Source organism: Trachemys scripta, chromosome 8 (assembly GCF_013100865.1).
Source record: "Trachemys scripta elegans isolate TJP31775 chromosome 8, CAS_Tse_1.0, whole genome shotgun sequence".
Classification (NCBI taxonomy): Eukaryota; Metazoa; Chordata; order Testudines; family Emydidae; genus Trachemys; species Trachemys scripta.
Window position 1 is genome coordinate 86,305,770 of NC_048305.1, and position 20,125 is coordinate 86,325,894.

The 20,125-nt window shown below is 42.4% G+C and overlaps 1 protein-coding gene across 5 annotated transcripts in view; it reads right to left on the minus strand.

The window, feature by feature from the left end:
• Positions 1-20,125, minus strand: part of LOC117882206 (serine/threonine-protein kinase TNNI3K) — a 180,793-nt gene that overhangs the window by 95,744 nt on the left and 64,924 nt on the right. The gene's annotated exons all lie outside the window — the stretch shown is intronic.

Here is a 20,125-nt window from a genome sequence, read left to right on the forward strand (position 1 = left end):
TAAAAAGCCCACTTCTTCAGGTGCATGGAGTGAAAATTACAGATGCAGGCATAAATGTACTGACACATGAAGAGAAGGGAATTATCTATCACTTGAAGTCTTTAAATCAAGATTGGATGTCTTTCTAAAAGATCTATATTTAGATCAACCAGAAGTTATGGCGGCATTATACAAGAGGTCAGACTAGATGATTATAATGATCCTTTCTGGCCTTAAAGTCTAGGAATCTACCTGAACAAGTACAATTTGGCAGTTGCAAGTCCCAAGTACTGGAAAGTGGTACCTCCCAAATGCGAAAAACAATGTGGTTCCATTCCCTGCTGTATAGAAATAGATTACCTTGGATCTTAGGCCTGGTCTACATTCCATGGTTAGGTCGACGAAAACTGCCTTCCGTTGTTGACCTAGCTGTGGAAGTGTTTGCACTTAAATTGGGTTCCTGCTGACATGAGGGTCTCTCTATGCCGATACAGTAATACCTCCACTGTGAGCAGTGTAGAGTTATAGTCAATATAATTGACACAGTGTCACTATAAACACTGAATTGCTTACATCGACTGTTACTGGCTTTCAGGAGTTGTCCCACAAATCCCCACACTGACAATACAATTGATACAAGCGCTCCTAATGAGGACGTTCATCGCCAAGACAAGGAGCTAAGCGTGTGCACTCACAAGTGATTTAATAACTGCGGGGATTGTATGCTGATGTAAGTTAGCTTGACATAATTTTGTAGTGTAGACATGGCCTCACTTTGTTTTACAGGCTTTTTTTAGGGTTAGTCTGGCTTCACATCTGGCTCAATAACAGTGAAGCTCCGAAGTGAGCTCTTTTTATAGGGGAAGTAAAAGTTGAATATTTAGGCATAATGCTTTCCTGATGTCCTTCCTTAAGGGACAGAAAAACACCTAATTGTGAAAAATAATGTGCAATTCCTTTCAAATAAAAGAAAATTACTTATTAGGATAAAAGGTAATCTGTTTCACTTTAGTGTATTCATATCTTGACTCCATTTAAAGATCCCTTATTCTTAACTGTGTAGTGGATCATTACAACTGCAATGCAAGGTATAAATGGTTACATCTTGCAAGGAGCTTGTCATTTAATAGGATATTATTCTATACAGACTTCTGATGTGAGCCATAGTACATACTGACTTCATCAAGGTTTGAATTACTTTTCTGGTAATATTGACTTTTCTGCAAAACTATATAAGCGTGGGCAGAATAGTCTTCACATTAAAGAGTCCAGCTTTCAAAACAGTTAAAAACAGTTTCTGTTCTGTTCTTTTGACCCCCGGGCAATGTTCCTGAATTACAAATCTCAGGACTGTAGGTAGCTAAAAAGGTAGGCTAAATAAATCACGTGAGGCACTATCTGACATTTGATTTCTACACGTGGCCTGCATTGACTTCAGTGGGAGTTGTGGGTTTTCAGCACCTCTGAAAATCAGCCTGCTTGTTCAAGTGCATAAATATACATTTAATTGTCAAACTCTGGGGCACCCAAGTTTAAAAAATTGGTTATAATTCTTAGTTTCTTCCCCTCCCCCCCATTTTTAAAGATGCAAATAAACTAGGTTAATGCACCATTAATGTGAATATAATTTCTCAAAACTGAGAAAATTCAGTGTTAAGGTTTCTGGTAGCAACCTGAGCGCTAGTCTGTTGAAGGGAGGGAACTGACTAGAAATCAGAACATAGTTACAACGTCCTATTTCTGGCCCTCTCACTAATTCTGTGTGATCCTTGGTAACTCATTTTTACCTTCCTATGTCTCTTTATTGTTCATATGTGACATGGGTTTAAAAATACATATAGCGTACCTAGGGCAGGAAGCTTAATGATGGTTTGTAATGCACCTCCAGATTCTTAGAGGGAGAATGCTATAGAATTATTAATGTTCCAGCAGGGGAAGGTTCAAGAGGGCAGGTGAAGAAAGATACAAAGCTATACCATTTCTGCCAGTTTGCTCCAGTTCAATACAGTAGTGTTTGCTGGGGTATCATTTGCTGTTCGGAGAGCCATGATCATGTCAGGTTTCCCCCTCCCCCGCAATGAGCTTAGACTGTTTCATCTTGACCTTTTCTTTCTCCCCTCTCTGTCCTTCTGCCTCCCGAGGGATCAATCACTAATCAGCAGTGGGGATGTTTATTTCTCCTGTGTGCACCATGAGAGAATGGGATTGATCCACCACTTCATCTTTTTTTCCTCAGTAGTACTGCTTCACTGTATTCTGTGAATACATGTTGGCATCAGCATAACTTGAAGATGACAATTTAATGGACAGTTACATATTCCTATAGGTAGGAAGAAACAGCAAAAAGATAGCTGTGTTCCACCCAGTGCTTTATATCAAGTCACATGGGATGGACTCGGGTGAGGAAGATACAGGGGGAAATATTCCAAAGGAAGGTCTACAATTTATACTTAGATCATCCATTTGGAATAATTCCCCGGGATTGGTAGGATGGAATAGAAGGATGCAGGCTTTCCTACCAAAATTATCCTGAAGGTGATCTGAGAACTAACTCATTCACTCAAATGATTTACCAGCCATGGGACAAATCCTGAGAAGTACTAAATACATGCAACTTCCACTGACTTCTCAGGATTGGCAATATTAAAATTGAAATTACAAATCTGCAGTTGGAGGTTAATAATACTTTATTTTTAGCTCAAAGTGTTGCTGCTAAAGCAGATAGCGTAGGCTAGCTAATAAAAGAATGGTGATAGCTTAGGAAAACACTGCTAAATCTAAGAATACTGGGTTCACTGAAAGATTTGATAGATCACATTTACTCCCTATCATACTAGCAGAAAGTCTGGACAATTAAGTTTTTCTCCCAGTAAACTTTGAATAAGCTTTAGAAATTCTAACTTCCTAGGAGAGATTTTGCAGAAGCACATAAAATAAAAAATGGAAGGCAAACTTGTGAAGAGCAGATACTGGGATTAATAGAACTAAAGCTTTGATTGTTTTTCTTTGTTTGGTTTTGACTCTATGTTTGATCAAGATAAAGCATTGCCAACAGCCAAATGAAAAGGAAACTCAGTGCATGTTCAAAACAAAACATTACATATATCCCATTTTGAAAAGATCTGTTCAAGCATTTTGTCAAAAATTTGTGAAGTCAGGTTAACACTGCAATCATTATTTTATATGCAGCACAAATGAGGATAATTTAAAAAAGGCATTTATGACACACTAATGCTTAGGAAAAGGATCTGCATGCATCGATGGAGTTAGAATACTATTCTATTCAGGTGTTTATACTGCACTCATCACTACAGCATCTGAGCACCTTCCAGTAGAGCATTAAGCAATGCCAGGCATTGTTTGTTCTCTCATCCTTAGGCCTGGTCTACACTACGAGTTTAGGTCGACTTTAGTAGCATTAAATCGAATTAAGCCTGGACACATTCACACGACGAAGCCCTTTCTTTTGACTTAAGGGGCCCTTTAAACCGGTTTCTTTACTCCACCTCCAACGAGGGGATTAGCGATAAAATTGGCCTTAGCGGGTCGGAATTGGGGTAATGTGGACGGAATTCAATGTTATTGGCCTCCGGGAGCTATCCCACAGTGCTTCATTGTGACCACTCTGGACAGCACTCTCAACTCAGATGCACTGACCAGGTAGACAGGAAAAACCCCGCGAACGTTTGAATTTCATTTCCTGTTTGCCCAGCGTGGAGAGCACAGGTGACCATGCAGAGCTCATCAGCACAGGTAACCGTGATGGAGTCCCAGGATCGCAAAAGAGCTCCAGCATGGACTGAACGGGAGGTACGGGATCTGCTCGCCATATGGGGAGATGAAACACTGCTAGCTGAACTCTGTAGCAGTAAAAGAAATGGCAAAATATTAGAAAAGGTCTCCAAGGCCATGAAGGACAGAGGCCATAACAGGGACGCACAGCAGTGCTGCGTGAAAATTAAGGAGCTAAGGCAAGCCTACCACAAAGCCAGAGAGGCAAACGGAAGGTCCGGGGCACAGCCTTTACCTTTGTAAATATTACACATGGTTTAAAAGCAAGCGTGTTTAATGATTAATGATTAATTTTGCTCTGGCAATTGCGGCCAGTACAGCTACTAGAAAAGTCTGTTAACGTGTATGGGGATGGAGCGGAAATCCTCCAGGGACATCTCCAGAAAGCTCTCTTTCATGTACTCCCAAAGCCTTTGCAAAAGGTTTCTGGGGAGGGCTGCCTTATCCCGTCCGCCATGGTAGGACACTTTACCACGCCAGGCCTGTAGCACGTAGTCTGGAATCATTGCATAACAAAGCATGGCAGCGTATGGTCCCGGTGTTTGCTGGCATGCAGACAACATCCATTCCTTATCGCTCTTTGTTATCCTCAGGAAAGTGATATCATTCATGGTCACCTGGTTGAAATGGGGTGATTTTATTAAGGGAACATTCAGAGGTGCCCGTTCCTGCTCGGCTGACCAGAAATGTTTCCCGCTGTTAGCCATGCAGTGGGGGGGAGGGGTGAAGTGATCATCCCAGAGAATTGGGTGTGTGTGGTGGATGGGTTAGTTGGGTTTGTGCTGCATATTAACCCGGGAACCGCAGCCCCTCCTTTTACATTGCAAACCCATTTTAAATGGCCAACCCAACAGGTGCTTGGTATGGGAAATGAGGGCGCTACTGTTTGAAACCATTCCCACATGTTAAGAAGGTGAAAAAAGGCAAAAGACTGTGGCTTACCATGGCTGTCTGCAAGCCGAAATCTGTTGCCTGGCACTGCGTGAGTGATCTCTCACACCAAACCGGCAGGCCCTCAATATAAGAGGAAAAATGCGACCTTGTAACGAAAGCACATGTGCTGTGTAATGTGAACAGCAAAATTTAATGTGAAAGAGTGTACCCATTGTTCTCTAAAATGTGTCTTTTTTAACCACCTCTCCCTTCTCCTCCACCAGCTGCAAATGTTTCTCCTTCACAGAGGCTAGTGAAGATTAGAAGGAGAAAATGGCGGACTCAGGATGACATGTTCACGGAGCTCCAGATGTCCTCCCATGCTGAAAGAGCACAGCAGAATGCATGGAGGCAGTCAATGTCAGACTACAGAAAAGCACAGTATGAACGAGAGGAGAGGTGGCGGGCTGAATCGCGGGAAGAACAGAGCAAGTGGTGGGCTGAAGATGATAGGTGGGTCAGCTTTGCAGACAAAAGGCAAGAGTCGATGCTCCGGCTGCTGGAGCATCAAACTGATATGCTCCAGCGTATGGTTGAGCTGCAGGAAAGGCAGCAGGAGCAGAGACCGCCGCGACAGTCCCTGTGTAACCAACAGCCCTCCTCCCCAAGTTCCATAGCCTCCTCACCCAGATGCCCAAGAACACGGTGGGGGGGCCTCTGGCCACCCAGTCACTCCACCCCAGATGATTGCCCGAGCATCAGAAGGCTGGCCTTCAATAAGAGTTAAAGTTTTACTGAGTGTGTCCTTTTCCTTCCCTCCTCCCCCACCCATCCCGGGCTACCTTGGCAATTATCCCCCTAGTTGTGTGATGAATTAATAAAGAATGCATGAATGTGAAGTAACAATGACTTTATTGCCTCTGCAAGCGGTGCTCGAAGGGGGAGGGGAGGGGAGGGTGGGGTTTTTGGTTTACAGGGAAGTAGAGTGAACCAGGTGTGGGGGTGGGCGGAGGGTTCATCAAGAAGAAACAAACAGAAGTTTAACACCGTAGCCTGGCCAGTCACAAAACTCGTTTTCAAAGCGTCTCTGATGCGCACCGCGCCCTGCTGTGCTCTTCTAACCGCCCTGGTGTCTGGCTGCGCATAATCAGCGGCCAGGCGATGTGCCTCAACCTCCCACCCCGCCATAAATGTCTCCCCCTTACTCTCACAGATATTGTGGAGCGCACAGCAAGCAGCAATAACAATGGGGATATTTTTTTCGCTGAGGTCTGAGCAAGTCAGTAAGCTGCGCCAGCGCGCTTTTAAACGTCCAAATGCACATTCCACCACCATTCTGCACTTGCTCAGCCTGTAGTTGAACAGGTCCTGACTATTGTCCAGGCTGCCTGTGTACGGCTTCATGAGCCATGGCATTAAGGGGTAGGCTGGGTCCCCAAGGATAACTAGGCAATTAGCTGCTGCTGTGTAGCAATGCAGTACCACATCTGCCGGCACCCAGAGGACATATGGTGATGGTGAGCTGAGCTGAGCTGAGCTGAGCGGGCTCCATGCTTGGCGTAGTATGTTGTCTGCACAGGTAACCCAGGTAAAAAGGCGCGAATCGATTGTCTGCCATTGCTCTGACGGAGGGGGAGGTGCCTGACGACATGTACCCAGAACCCCCCACGACACTGTTTTGCATCATTCAGGCATTGGGATCTCAACCCAGAATTCCAATGGGCGGCGGAGACTGCGGGAACTGTGGGATAGCTACCCATAGTGCAACGCTCCGGAAGTCGACGCTAGCCTCGGTACTGTGGACGCGGTCTGCCGACTTCATGCACTTAGAGCGTTTTATTTGGGGACACACACAATCGGCTGTATACAACCAATTTCTATAAAACCGGCTTCTATAAATTCGACCTAATTTTGTAGTGTAGACATACCCTTAGAGGAAGAAGCATGTGGAGTAGATGCCTTGTTTTTGTAGGGTTTTTCAATATTATTTTATTTTTTATTTGTTAGATATACCTGTTGCTATGTATTTCTGCTAGAGAAGGCAAGGTCCAAGAAAGGTGCCTTGCACTTGGAACACAAAGTGGTGACTTGTGTGCTAGACCTCAGCTCCCAGGGGAGTTAATTCAAGAGGTTCTGTGTTGCACACAGATAAGTTTCACTCTTACAGTTAAATGTTGGGGGAAGAAGGCAGGATCCACAGAATAGCAAAGTCTTTAGCTTTGGGGCTTCAACCCCACCTGCCTCTGCAGAGTGCTGCGTGCCATAGATGGGCTCTGCACCCACAGCATGGTCCCCCAAATCCTGCACAGCATAATCACAGTAGTCCTGTTACCAGGCATTCCTCTGTACCCATGGATTCCCAAGGTAGGAATCACGTGAATGTACCTACATCTCTCTCTCATATACACACACATATATTATATATGGGTTGCTTGAAATGTTTCCAACAAAAAAATTATGTCAAAAATGAAGTTTAGTTGAAAATACATTTTTTCCATGAAAAAAATTCATTTTTGCCTAAATGTATTGTTTTTGGAGCCTTTTTGCATCCTCCTGATCCTGGGCTCCTCTGGGGGCAGGCAAGACCGCGAGGGTAATCTGGACAGTCTGGAAAGCCTGTCTAAATTATGGCACCTTCTCTGAGACTGCCCTAGAAACTGCAGCACTACCCAGAATCTCTGCAACACTGCATACTGCAGCCCTGCCCCGACACACCCCTTTCACTCCCAGGTCAGCCCCTGGCACACTTCCCACACCAGTGCTTTAAGGGGCTCCAGAAAAGGCAGCCTTATGGCTGTCTTGTTCAGTTCCTGAGCTGGAAGTGGGGCTTTTAGAGCCTCTTCACAGTGCTCCAGCCTTTTTCTGGCATGAAGGGGCCAGAGTGGGGAGTCAGGATCTCACCCGTAATGTGTTGCACTTACCATAACTTTATTTCTTTAAAAATTAAGAGGGGGGAAATTAGAACCTCTCCCTGATGTATTTCAATAAGCACTCTGTTTTGTCACAGAAACCCAAACATATTCACTTGACTGATTCTCAGAAATGTAGGAGAAAATAAAACACTTCAAAGCCGGATGCAGGAAAGTAACCAAATGAGTATGTATCAAAAAGGATTATGCTTAGTTGTGAGGCCCTTTGTGTCTGAAAACAGAAAGGCTACCTACTGAGGTAACAATGAATCTGCTTTTTCTGTCAGTTGTAGTTCTATAATAGTCTGGGAGAACAACCATGCATGTCTTCCGGATTTCTCTTGTGCTTAGTGATCTCCTGTCCAAGAACTGATTAGGCCTGAACCCAAACCCCAGCTATGAGCACCTTCCTGCAGTAAGGAGGCAGGGAGAATTGAAATCTCATGTGACTATCAGATGGATGTGAATATGGCAAATGGTCACTGGGCCTGATTCTGCTCTTGCTTATACTGTTTTTGCCATAGTGAAACTCCTGATTTACAGCACAATGAGTGAGAGGAGAATCAGGTTCCCTTTCTTTACAATGAACTGAAATTAAGTTCCTAGTCTGAATGCTGGCTCCACTTAATTAAATAGGGCCAGGATTTCACTCAAGATCTCAACATCTCTGGGGCCCACCCAGTCCCTCCTCTCCTACAGGTTCCGTGTAACTCCCATTAAAGCCCAATAGTTACTCATAGCTGTGATGGGTGGGTGAGAATGGTGCCTTGAACAATAGACCCATATTTAGTTTTAAAGCCAGGTATTATCAAGCATATTTGGACTAATACAGCTGTACTTTCCCCAAGCTTGCAGCTCCCATGACTTCAACTGAATCATTTTGGGGACTCCCACAGATTTCTCACCCCAGAATACACTCATACATCTGTAGACCGTTAGTTTGGGAATGCTCTGAACCACTCTGTAGGTGACAAGGAGAGAGGTGAAAGAGGATTATAATGGCCAGAAGAGGATGTTGGGCAATCCCCACTCTGGATAAAAGTTCCATAAGTAAGTCAACTTGCCAGATGATACTTAAAATACAACTCAAGAGCTCTTTACCTTTTCCCTCTCAGAACCTGATCCTAAAAGTTGCTGAGCACTAACAACTCTCTCTGAAGTCAACATGATTTCTTAACTATAGTCAGCATCAGGCCCTCAGCAATAACTACATTTTCAGACATTCACAGCAATATGTTTCAATACATTGTTATAAAGCAGAGAACAGTATCCTCCTACTAATGGCTATAACTTTGTTATTACCAAACTAAATTCTTTCATACAAGGCAAAGCACATCCTCCCTTTTCAAGGGGACTATGTATAGGATATGCGAAGCTTCAATATTTAAAGTTGAACTCAACTCTAAAAAGTGACTATGTGAAAACATCTCCTTCTTACTCATGAGATCCTCTTGCTTTCATGCCTGCTCACTATATTGACAAAAATAAGTTTTGACTGTTTTTTTTTTTTAACTTGGGATAACCCTGAAGAGCTACCGCAGCTATGGGAGAGGGTGAGCAGGGTTGAATTATTTCTTGTGCATCATAAACATATTTGTTTATAACTTGCAATTGCTTATACCCAGGTAACCTCAAGTAAAACACTGAAATTGCATAGGAATCACTTACAGAATAACCTGTACTGCAGATGTTCTACTTCTGGCAATAATATGCAACAAGGAAAGAACCTATCTTGTCTTGAAAAGTTAAGGTTGAGTTTAGATGGTTGGCAGTTTAAAAAAAACCCTAAATGTTTTTTTTTCACTTGTACACAGAGGCCATTTGACCTGTAAGTCATTGAGACAATACATTTTGAATCCCACTTGCAATATTTTTTACAGAGTTCCTCTTCAAAGTAGAACCACACTTTAAAGCAAAACCACCTTTGAGTTACTAAAGAGGGGGGGGAAAAAAAAGAAGAAAAAGCATCTGAATAATACTTAACTTAACTCTCAATAACACTTTCCCCCCCACATTTGGGTAATACAAATGGAGCTCTACAGCTCAATAGAGTTTTATAAACCTTTCACTGAAAAATATTCTTCTGGGATAAGAATAAGCGTGAGAAATTTCAGCCAAAACAGTAATTTCTTGAGAAAGTTATAAGTGATTGGAAGTAGGGATTTACAACGGAAGTGAATTCTAAACCGTGACTATAGCATTGTTCCTGCCTCACTGTAAGGATGTACTGAATAACTTGTTACCACTATTGAATGCATATTTAGGCTGTTTACTAACCTTTTCATACTACTTCCAACTCCCATTGTCAACATTTCCCTTAATCATGGGTACACCTTGCTAATACAGAAGCTCAAGTGATTATTTTAAATATTTAAGAAAACATTTATCACCTGGACATGTGGCATGTACTGCTGGCTAACTGGCAATGGTCTTGGCTGCAGTGTCGTGACCACAAGCTCACACAGCCATATGAATAACAGAACGATTTCAGGGATGAAATAAAATGAAGTATACAGAAGGTAAATCTGCACTTCTGTGGTATGTTAGATACGTACTTCAGCATTTCTCAGTACCTTCAAAACAGGATCAAGTAACTTGTTTAATTCAGAGGCTGAATGCAAAGACAAAAAAAAATACTCAAGAGATATGCAAAGAAAGTGTGGAATGGCACCTTTCTAATTATGAAAGGAAAGTTTGCCATTTTTAAGTCATAAAAGCGATGCAATAACCACTTGCAAAGAAATCTCATCTAAGATATCAAAAGCAATTCATATAAAATGAAAGGAGTTGACATTAGTGAATTGGAAAAAAGAAGGTTTACTTTGATACTGTCACAGAATGCAAATGTGTATTGCTGCAAGGACAAGCCATCTGCCATAAATGTTAGCATCCACAAAAGCTGAAAAGTGATAGGAAGAGAGCGGAAGAACATATCCAGGATTGTGCATCCAGTGCTAGATTCAGTTAAACAAGGTCTAGTCGGATACAAACAACATGTTAAAATATTTTAATACTCTGTAATGAAATGTGGAAATGTCTGCATCTATTAAGGAAAGTTATTGAGAGATGAAACCTTTAAAATAAATGAAAAAATTGAATGTTGTCAGGGTTGCATACTTTTAAGACCTCTGGAAAATTTGGAGTAAACCGAAATCACATATATAGAGAAAATGCACTAAAAAACTTACTGGTTAAAGCAATGTACTGTATCTAAGATGCAGTGCAAAATTGTAGATCATGGCCATACAGCTAAAATGGATTTTGCCTTTTGCCTTTTGCAAAATGTCATTTAGGAATAAAAGCGTCTACAGAAACTAATGAAAATTGATGTACTGACTTGGGAAAGCTATTACAATTGATTTAATTTGAAGCAAAGAACACGCAAGAGGAAGCACAAAAACACAGGTTGCATGCAACAAATACACAAACGGCAAGGCTTCTGGAAATCAGAACTATAATTGCTACGAGGATTTGGAAACCGAAGCTGTGAATAAGGCTAAGGATTTAGAAAATGATATTGTATATGTCAAAAACTTCAAGAAACTGTGAAGATCAAAGTGTTTAGAAAGTTTTCATGAGCCAGCTACTGTACTGTATGTTCATGGCACAGGGCTTGTGAAAGGCAGAGCAAATTATAACAAAGAAGTATGAATGTGGACACAGCAATGCTCTTATGATATTTATCAAAGTGGTGACTGATCCAAGTAAATTTAGGGGAGTGAAAAGTATTTGAAAAGAAATGAACTATCTGGCACCAGTACACATGATAAAGGGAAAATGAAAGTAATATTGATGGTCTCCACAAAAAAGCATAACATGCCCATATTTGAGCTGTTGATAGGAGAACAGTCAAGTGAGGAACACAAATTCTTGCCAGATAATAGTTTTCAAGACAGATAAAATTTAAACTCCCCCAACCAGGACTCCCACAAATCACTGTCTTCAAGATTTCTAGCGTCACATAAACCAAAACCACAGGATGATAAATTTAATCATAAAAATGTAATGGGTTCATACAATGTTCCCATGATTCTTTGAGTTCCTAGTGAATTTGATTTCAGCTCCCACACTTTCCACCAGAATATGGAAGTGATTTGAATATGACAAGTAGAATCATTTTGAGACCACATGAGATGTCAAATGAAAATATTAATCAAATGCAAAACTAAGCCAGATACACTCAAGAATGGTGTATGCTGGTAGTAATGTAAGCAAAAAAAAAAAAAAAATCAGTATAGAATTACAGACCCCTCTAAGTTCTTGGTTCAAATCTAGTCTTGGTCAGTAGATCATAGTGGACAGATCAGCGGCAGTGGTGATCCCTCAAGGTTGAGGATGATCTTTTTCACAGGTTTTATCTTTCATGGGTCCTTTGGTGAGCAAAGAGTCCAATTCTTGAGCCACAGGCTCTTTGGCAGACATTGCAGGTGGTGTTGGAAGACAGGGTTGGGCCGCGATTGCTGCCTGACTGTTGTCTTTCCTTTCTTTTCTGGTGTTTTTCTGCAACCAGGGCAAGGCGATTTTCCTCAAATGTGGACGTTCCCTCTCTGACAAGTCTTCGCCAGTTATCCCTATCCTGGGCTGCTGTCTCCCAGTGTGTAGTGTCGATGCCACATCTCTTGATGTTTATCTTGAGGGTGTCTTTAAACCGTTTCTTTTGGCCTCCTCATTTCCTTTCTCCTTTGGTGAGTTGGGCATACAGCAGTTGTTTTGGTAAGCATACATCAGGCATGTGCACACAGTGCCCACTCCACCTCAGCTGGTGCTGGATAATCAGGGCCTCAACACTGAAGATGCTGGCCTCTGTGAAGACACTGACATTAGTGCGATGATCCTCCCACTTTATGCCGAGGATCTTCCGAAGAAAGTGCTGGTGCTGGCATTCCAAGTTTTTCAGGTGTTTTCTGTAGGTCACCAAAGTCTCACAGCCATAGAGGAGAGTTGGGATTACCACCACTTTGTAAACTAACAGTTTAGTATGTGCTCTGATGTTGTGATTGTTGAACACCCAGCGAGACAGTCTGCCAAAGGCAAGGCTGGCACAGCAAATTCTGTGCTGAATCTCGATGTCTATGTCTGCCCTCTGTGAGAGATGGTTGTCAAGATAGGCTAAGTATTCTACATTTTCCAGTTCTTCTTTGTCAATGTAGATCTTCCTTGCTGGGTCTGATGATTGACCAGGGACTGGCTGGTGGAGAACTTTGGTTTTGCCGATGTTCAGAGTTAGCCCTAGGCTTTTGTAAGCTTCAGAGAAGCAATTAAGGGCTGTTTGAGTGTAAAGAACACGGGATCTAAGAGCTGTAAGAACACAGTGGACAGATCTGCATTAAATCAAAACAGCCCAGGAATTGGTGCTGTCTGCAACCCATTTATCAGTTTATGCAGAGAGGTTCAATACACATAGAGACAATACAATGCTGTCATCCCCCTCAACTTAAAATTAAGGCACCTTGACAAAACAATATTGGATAACCTGTCTTGCCCCCTGTGCTCAACCCATTCTCTGGAAAAACAGAAGAGTTTGCTCTAGAGGTGTCAGTCTGGCACCTACCATCAGTACTACATGTGCTAATTTTTCTACTTTAAAGAAAAAAAGAAATAGCCCATAGAAACAGAGCTCAGACCAGAGAGCACACAAATGCTATTGTTACCTCAATGGCACTTAGAACTTCGAAAAGTGCAGACAGAGAAAGGAATCCTTAAGCTGCAGACTAGGGAAATACAAGAGAAGACACTTCAGTAGAGCCAAGGGAAGGTTAATAAAGAGTTCAGAGGAATCAGAAGTAAATTGTCTGATGCTAAGGCCGCATGCAGCTCGAGATGGCGAGACCAAGAATATCTTTTTCATTCTTTCACTTGTGGATTGAAAGAAATTAGAAAAAGAATTAGAAGAACATGTAATCAATCGTGTCCTTTACAAAATCCAGTAGTTGTGCTCGACTGCCAGATTCAAGAGCATCTTTCAGAGCAAAAGACAGGCAAAGCCTATTAAATGTGTGTTTCTTTTCCAAAGCAAAGGGTCACTAAAAGAGCCTTCTACCCTTAATACACTGAAGAGTTAATGAAAGGCAATGCTATTTTAAGATTTTGTAAGGGGCTTTTTATAACAAAGAAGAGTTGCAGACACCATCCTCATTACCGCCAAGCTGCCATCCAGTCTTTCATCTATATCACCAAGCCAGATCTTAAGAAACTTTTTATAGGTAGTTAAAGCCATCAAATGATGCTCAGTCGCTAAAAAGACAGATTCTAACATGGTCGGCTGTTACGGTTTAAATGATACCGGTACTGAAAGTGTCTACGTTTTTATTAAAGTGCTTTAATCATGCTGGTTGAGCTTGCTCACAAAAGTAATATTCGGTCAATCTGGCACTAAGGTGGAGTTCATCCCCAATGCTGGTAACCATCAAAACCTTGAAGGTTCGATGGGAAAGCAAAATCAAAAATCCAAATTATTAATGGTACATAGGAGACAACCTCTAATCCAGGATACTGAATATGAGAGATGCATTTTATCCTTAGCTTCCCTCACCTCATGTTGTGGTTTCATTTAATTTATAATGTGAGACATTATGTGATTTCCAGAGATGAAAGTAAGCCGGTCCGATCTGGCATACTGGCAAGAGCTGGTACACAGCCGACTGTACCAGCAGGGGTCAGATTCCCCAGGCCAACAATTTAAAAGGGACCTGGGCTCCTGGCAGCGGCCAGAGCCCCTGGCCCTTTAAATTGCCTCCAGAGCCCCGCTGCCAGAGCCCTGAGGTAGCGGCAGTGGCTGGAGCCCCTACCCCTTTAAATGACTGCCAGAGCCCCAGAGCTCCCGGCCGCTGCTACTGCTATCATGGGGCTCTGTTGGCAATTTAAAGGACCTGGGGCTCCTGGCAGCCACCACCACTACCCCGGAGCTTCAGCAGTGATTTAAAGGGCCTGGGGCTCCAGCTGCGGTAGCAGCAGCTGGGAGCCGTGGGCCTTTAAAATCACCACTGGAGCCCCATGGTAGCTGCGGTGGCTGCCAGGATCCCCTGGCCCTTTAAATCACCGCCAGAGCCCCAGGGCTCCCAGCCACCACTGCCGCTACAATGGGACTCCAGCGGCGATTTAAAGGGCCTGGGGCTCCCGGCAGCTGCTGCCACAGCTGGAGCCACAGGCCCTTTAAATCGCTTCCAGAGCCCTGGGGTAGCAGCAGCGGCCGAGAGCCCTTGGACTCCAGCGGCAATTTAGGGGCCTGGGGATTTAAAGCCCCACCCCTTCCACCCAAGGCCCTACCCCTTCCACCTGAGTCCTCCCCCCACACCTTGCTCAGGACCCCGGCCCTGTGTACCGGCAAGTCTCTTAAGTTACTTTCACTCCTGGTGATTTCTGAACTTTGCAAAGATGATTATAACTGGTGAACAAATTTGCACTGACTTAATTGGAGTCAAGATTACACTCTTGGTGATTTGCTTCATCTACGACCAGGGAGCAATTCCCTGGACTTTCACCCTGGGCTGAATGGGATGCATGCTGGGGAATGGGATGCATGCTTTTAAAAGTAAAAGTTTCAAAGTTCAAGCTACTCTAGCAGTGGCAGGCATCACCAAAAGCTGCAAACACGCCTTTCACATCATTGACACGAAAGCAAAATGTCACCTTTTGGCAAGTGATTTGATAGAGATTCCAGCATGGCAATTATACGATCTATGGCCTTTTTGTGAGATGACATTTTTGGACAACATTATTTAGGATAATCCAATGTGGAACAGTCTTTGAAGCTACCTCTTGTGACTAGAGATGAGCCTTAGCTATAAAGTTTGGATCTGGATCTCAACTGCCTCAATGGTTAGATATATTTGGATTTGGGGTTTTGGTTTGTGTCACTGTAAACAGGAACCTAAGGGGGCAACAGTTGTGCTTCCCTTACAGAACATGGCCGCCCCTCTGTGCTCTCTGGTTGGGAAACTGGACAGGGAAGCATGAGGGGACAGAAGTATGTGGGGTACTTCAGGGAGACTCACAGGAGGGACAAGAGAATATGGGGGCTGGGAAGGAGAGAGACTGAGGAAATGGAGGGGAACATAAGGTGTAAGAGCAGATGGAGGGGGAGATGGAAATATGGAGTGCAGGACGGAGAACGAAGGGTGACAGAGGAATGTGGACTGTGGGAGAGAGACTAGGGAGGTGTAAGTGAATACGGGTGCAGGAGGAAGACTGCGAGGGGTGGAGGGATGTGAGACAAAGGAATAACCATTCTCTCTGAGGGGGTAGCAACGTAAAAGTATAAACAACTGTTTAATTGTTTAACAGTTGTTGGTATCTGTCTTTCCAGGACAAGGGAAGAGAGTATTTCCCTAAATCAGAAATCAGATCAACAAGGGCAGAAACTGATGACTTAGGTGTCCAGAATATCATTCAGATGTATTATTAAAACTCTTAAACTTGTCACGGTGTCAGGACTAGTGAGCATAGTGTAGACAAGAGAAATAGTGAGAGTGTAGGACAGAAACTGAAGAAGCCATAGCTGACATTTTCAAAAGCTAACTTAATTCAGGACATATCCCTGAACACTGGAAAATAGCAATGTAAAGAAGCAGTAACACACTAGGAAATTAGAGGCCAGGTAGTTCACTGCCAGTTGTAGAGAAAACATTTGGAAATGTTTTAGAAGATCAAGAGGTGAAACATTTACTGCACTAAAAGCACTGCCTGGTTAAGAGTAGCCAACACAGTTGCAAGAAAGGAATATCATGCCTCAGTGACTTGCTGCAATTCTCTGAGGATGCATCTGGCAAGGTAGATGAAAGTGCAGTGAAATGGACATCACATGATTTTTTTTAAAGAATGCCGTCTACCAATTTCCACATTGAAGGGTAATGTGTAAGGTGAGAAGTCATTGATTAGTAGGATATCTGCCTGATTGGATTACAAGATGGCTAAACATGGGACTTTTTCAAGCTGGAGAAATGGAATGGGGATGCCACGGGGTCAGGGATAAATCTACAGCTTGTACTTGACACAATAAGGATTTAAAAATGTAAGAGTTTAGAGTTTACAAATGAGAAAGTGGGAGAGAAAAACAAAACAAATGTGCAGTATGCCATTGGGACTTCCTCTAACAGCTCATATGGAAACATGGCTTTTTGCATTGTGATAAACATTTCCACAGTTCATTTTTTTCTTTCCCGTTGAGGTGCAGAGATCAGTGCGTTTGCATTGTACAGAACTGGTTATTGCAAAGCTTTACTGTCAAGCATTCCAACTTGTTTGATAAATGAGCTGCAATTAGTACAGAATGCAATAGATAGGCGTTCAACTTATTCTCAGAGTTTGGTTCTCATGATACCAATGTTCCCTCTCTGCTATTTAGTAATAAAGTTGCACAGTAAGGCTCACATTTTCAGCTGGCCTCCACTCATATGCCTATAAACATTGTTAATTGGTCTCTTTGTATTTGGAAATCCCCAAATCTGCACAGTCAAATCAAGCGATTGTGCATGCAGTCAGGCAGCTGGTGCGTAGCTATCCATTTCTGCATCTTAATACAGGTATTTGCATGTACAGATAGATGCACTCAGACATTTGGTAGGTGGAGTAATCAAAGCATGCTGATCATTTGAGACAAAGTATAAGGCAGAATTTATGACAGGATTGCCATACTGAAGCATTTAAAAATCATGAGTCAGGCCCCATGTGATTGGCTTAAATATCATGAGATTTTAAAAACAATTTGGGGCTTTTAATTTGTTTTCTGGTTTTTGAGACTTTAGGGTTCATAATATCAAGCTTTTATATACCACCATGAGGGCTAGAATTACATTTTTAAAAATGAAAGGTGAGATTATCACGTAATAACATGATACTAGGAGCTGGGGCTTTAAACAAAATCCCAGGTAATGTATTTGTGAGACTTGTGATAAAATCATGAGAGTTGGCCACACTGCTTATGCTTACTTTTAAAAGGACCAAACTTGAGAGATGGGGATGGCAGGGGGATTGTCATAGGCACAAAGGGTAATTAGACTCCTGACTTCCATTGAAAGTCAATGGGCACCTAACTTCCATTTATGCCTTTGAAAATCCCCCTCCCCCCATTTCCCTGACTGAGATCACCTGGTTTACATCTCTTTCAATGATAGAATGTGTTGCATTAGCTTGTAATTATTTGTAGGTACTGTGCACATATTTTGTGCCAATTATTATTCATATTCTAAATTTTTGGTTCCTCCTAAGTCTCCTTTGCACAACCCAGGTGGCCACAAAGTAGACTTACAGTTACTGCTAGGCAGCACCTGAAGATTTCCCTAGGGCAGGGGAATCATCAGCTGGGTATGTCCGCCGTAGCTACTCTGTCTCTCCACCCCGCCAGGGCCTAGCGAGTATTCTGGGGTGGGATGGAGACATGTCAGGGAAGGTGAACCAGAGCAGGGCCTGAGTCCAATGCAATGCACTCCAGCTATTCCAGTTGGTGGAATGTCTCCTTATGAGCTATTATCAGCCAGAACAACTTAGAACAGCTCTGAGAGGTGGAACCCCATGAGAGCCAAGTACTGCTCTTGAGGATTTTGGTTTATTTCTTTGTTGGGCTTCATATGTTACCATTCAAAATAGATGTACAAGTAAAGTCAGAACTTAAAAAAGCCCAGAGGGTTAAATATTACATTTGAACGTCCTCAGTTTAAGTACTGCTGAAAGCAAGAAAATATTACAGATGTTTTCAAATGTTAAAGCCATACAATTAATTCTCTTGATGCTAGCCCTGACAACATCCAGAAAAGCTACTGCTGCCTCAGTCTCCTTTCGTTGGCACTAGAGCGCTGACTTGGGAGACAATACAATGAACACTTCTATTTCTTCACAAAGCAAGAGGAGAAAAGTCCAGTTCCATCCCCCAGAGAAAGAACTACTGGCACAGGAAGCTTTTAGTGCAGCGACCAGTTACAGTAGGACATGAAAGCTTTGAGCAAGGATCAAAAGATCATACAAAAAATGAGATGTGTGTGGAACACAGTTCTGTATTACAGCAGCACTAGGCTGGAATACTGGAAGTGGGTCATTGGGGAACACAAACAAAAATGAATACTGTAATTTGATTTACCAAAAATGCTTATTTAGTAACTGGAGAAGAGAAAAGAAGGTATATATGCCTGATATGAAAGCAAATCCTTTCTGTGCCTAATCAGGTCCTAGCCCTTTACAGTTTTTCATGTAGGGGATTTATTGTTTTACAGGGTGAATTCCATTGACTTAACAGCAAGTTCCTGTATAAAAATCATTTCCTTCCTTCAAGAGAGGATGAATTTTAAAAGACCAGGATTGTACATTGGAGAGAATATAGTTGTTGAACAGCTGCATCCTTTTGGAAAGATTACCTTCAGAATTCAACAGACATCACCATGAGCAGTGGTTATATATGGAACATATGCTAGGAGTGTGATGGGCAGTTGACAGTTTTCAAATCTGTTCCATCATTTACATACATGAATTTGCATAACCAGGTCTTTCATACTTGAGCCTCTCCTGTCACTTTGTATGTAGACACCAGCTGACTACTCCACTGAATGTCAAGTAATTGTATTAAGGGGTGCAACTTAGTGTAAATTACACAACAGATGTGTATTTCCCATGTCAATTTTATTCTTACTGGATGCATATATATTATAAATAATTTCAGAATATGACACGTTGATGTAAAATAGGTATTAGTATGAAGGATAAATAAAATGTAACAAATAGATATTTCAAAATAAACGTGTTAAAGCATTCAATAACACTGACACACCTAGGCCCCATGATTCAATCTGATCCACACAGGTGGACCCATGCACCTGTTTAGAGCCCCATGGATTTAAATATCAGAGGGGTAGCTGTGTTAGTCTGAATCTGTAAAAAGCAACAGAGGGTCCTGTGGCACCTTTGAGACTAACAGAAGTACTGGGAGCATAAGCTTTCATGGGTAAGAACCTCACTTCTTCAGATTCTTGCATCTGAAGAAGTGAGGTTCTTACCCACGAAAGCTTATGCTCCCAATACTTCTGTTAGTCTCAAAGGTGCCACAGGACCCTCTGTTGCTTTTTAAAAGTTGTAGAACAGTTTCATCTCGAACCTGCTGTAATGTTCTACCAGTCAGAGTTAGTGGACCCTGCTGCCAGGCAGTTATAAGGATTGTGGGGCTGCATAATTAATTATAGGGAGGTAGTTAAAAATAGGGAGCTCAGTGAGGCTATAAATTCCATACCGCTGCCTCCTGGAGCTCCCTGATAGAATTTCCCCTTTGTGAGCTTCTACCTTGAATAAAACTGTTTTCCTTTTGACTTTAACCAGAATTTCAGCTATCTGTTGTTTTGGACCTTGCCTCAGGTCTTCCCAGTTCACAGTTTGGGTTGTAAAAGTCAGCTCATCTTATCTATGAAGTAGGGCTTGCTCTCTTTCTTTTGAAGTTAGACACAAAATAAAACATTTGCTCCCGCCTGAGAACAAAGACTCCTTCCCCAGAATGTCTTGTACAATCCTTACTTTTGCAAAAGTTGCAAATCCCCTGAAAAGTGAAGTAAGCAGAGAAAGGGCTATTTTAAGGTAAAAATAATAGCAACACCCAT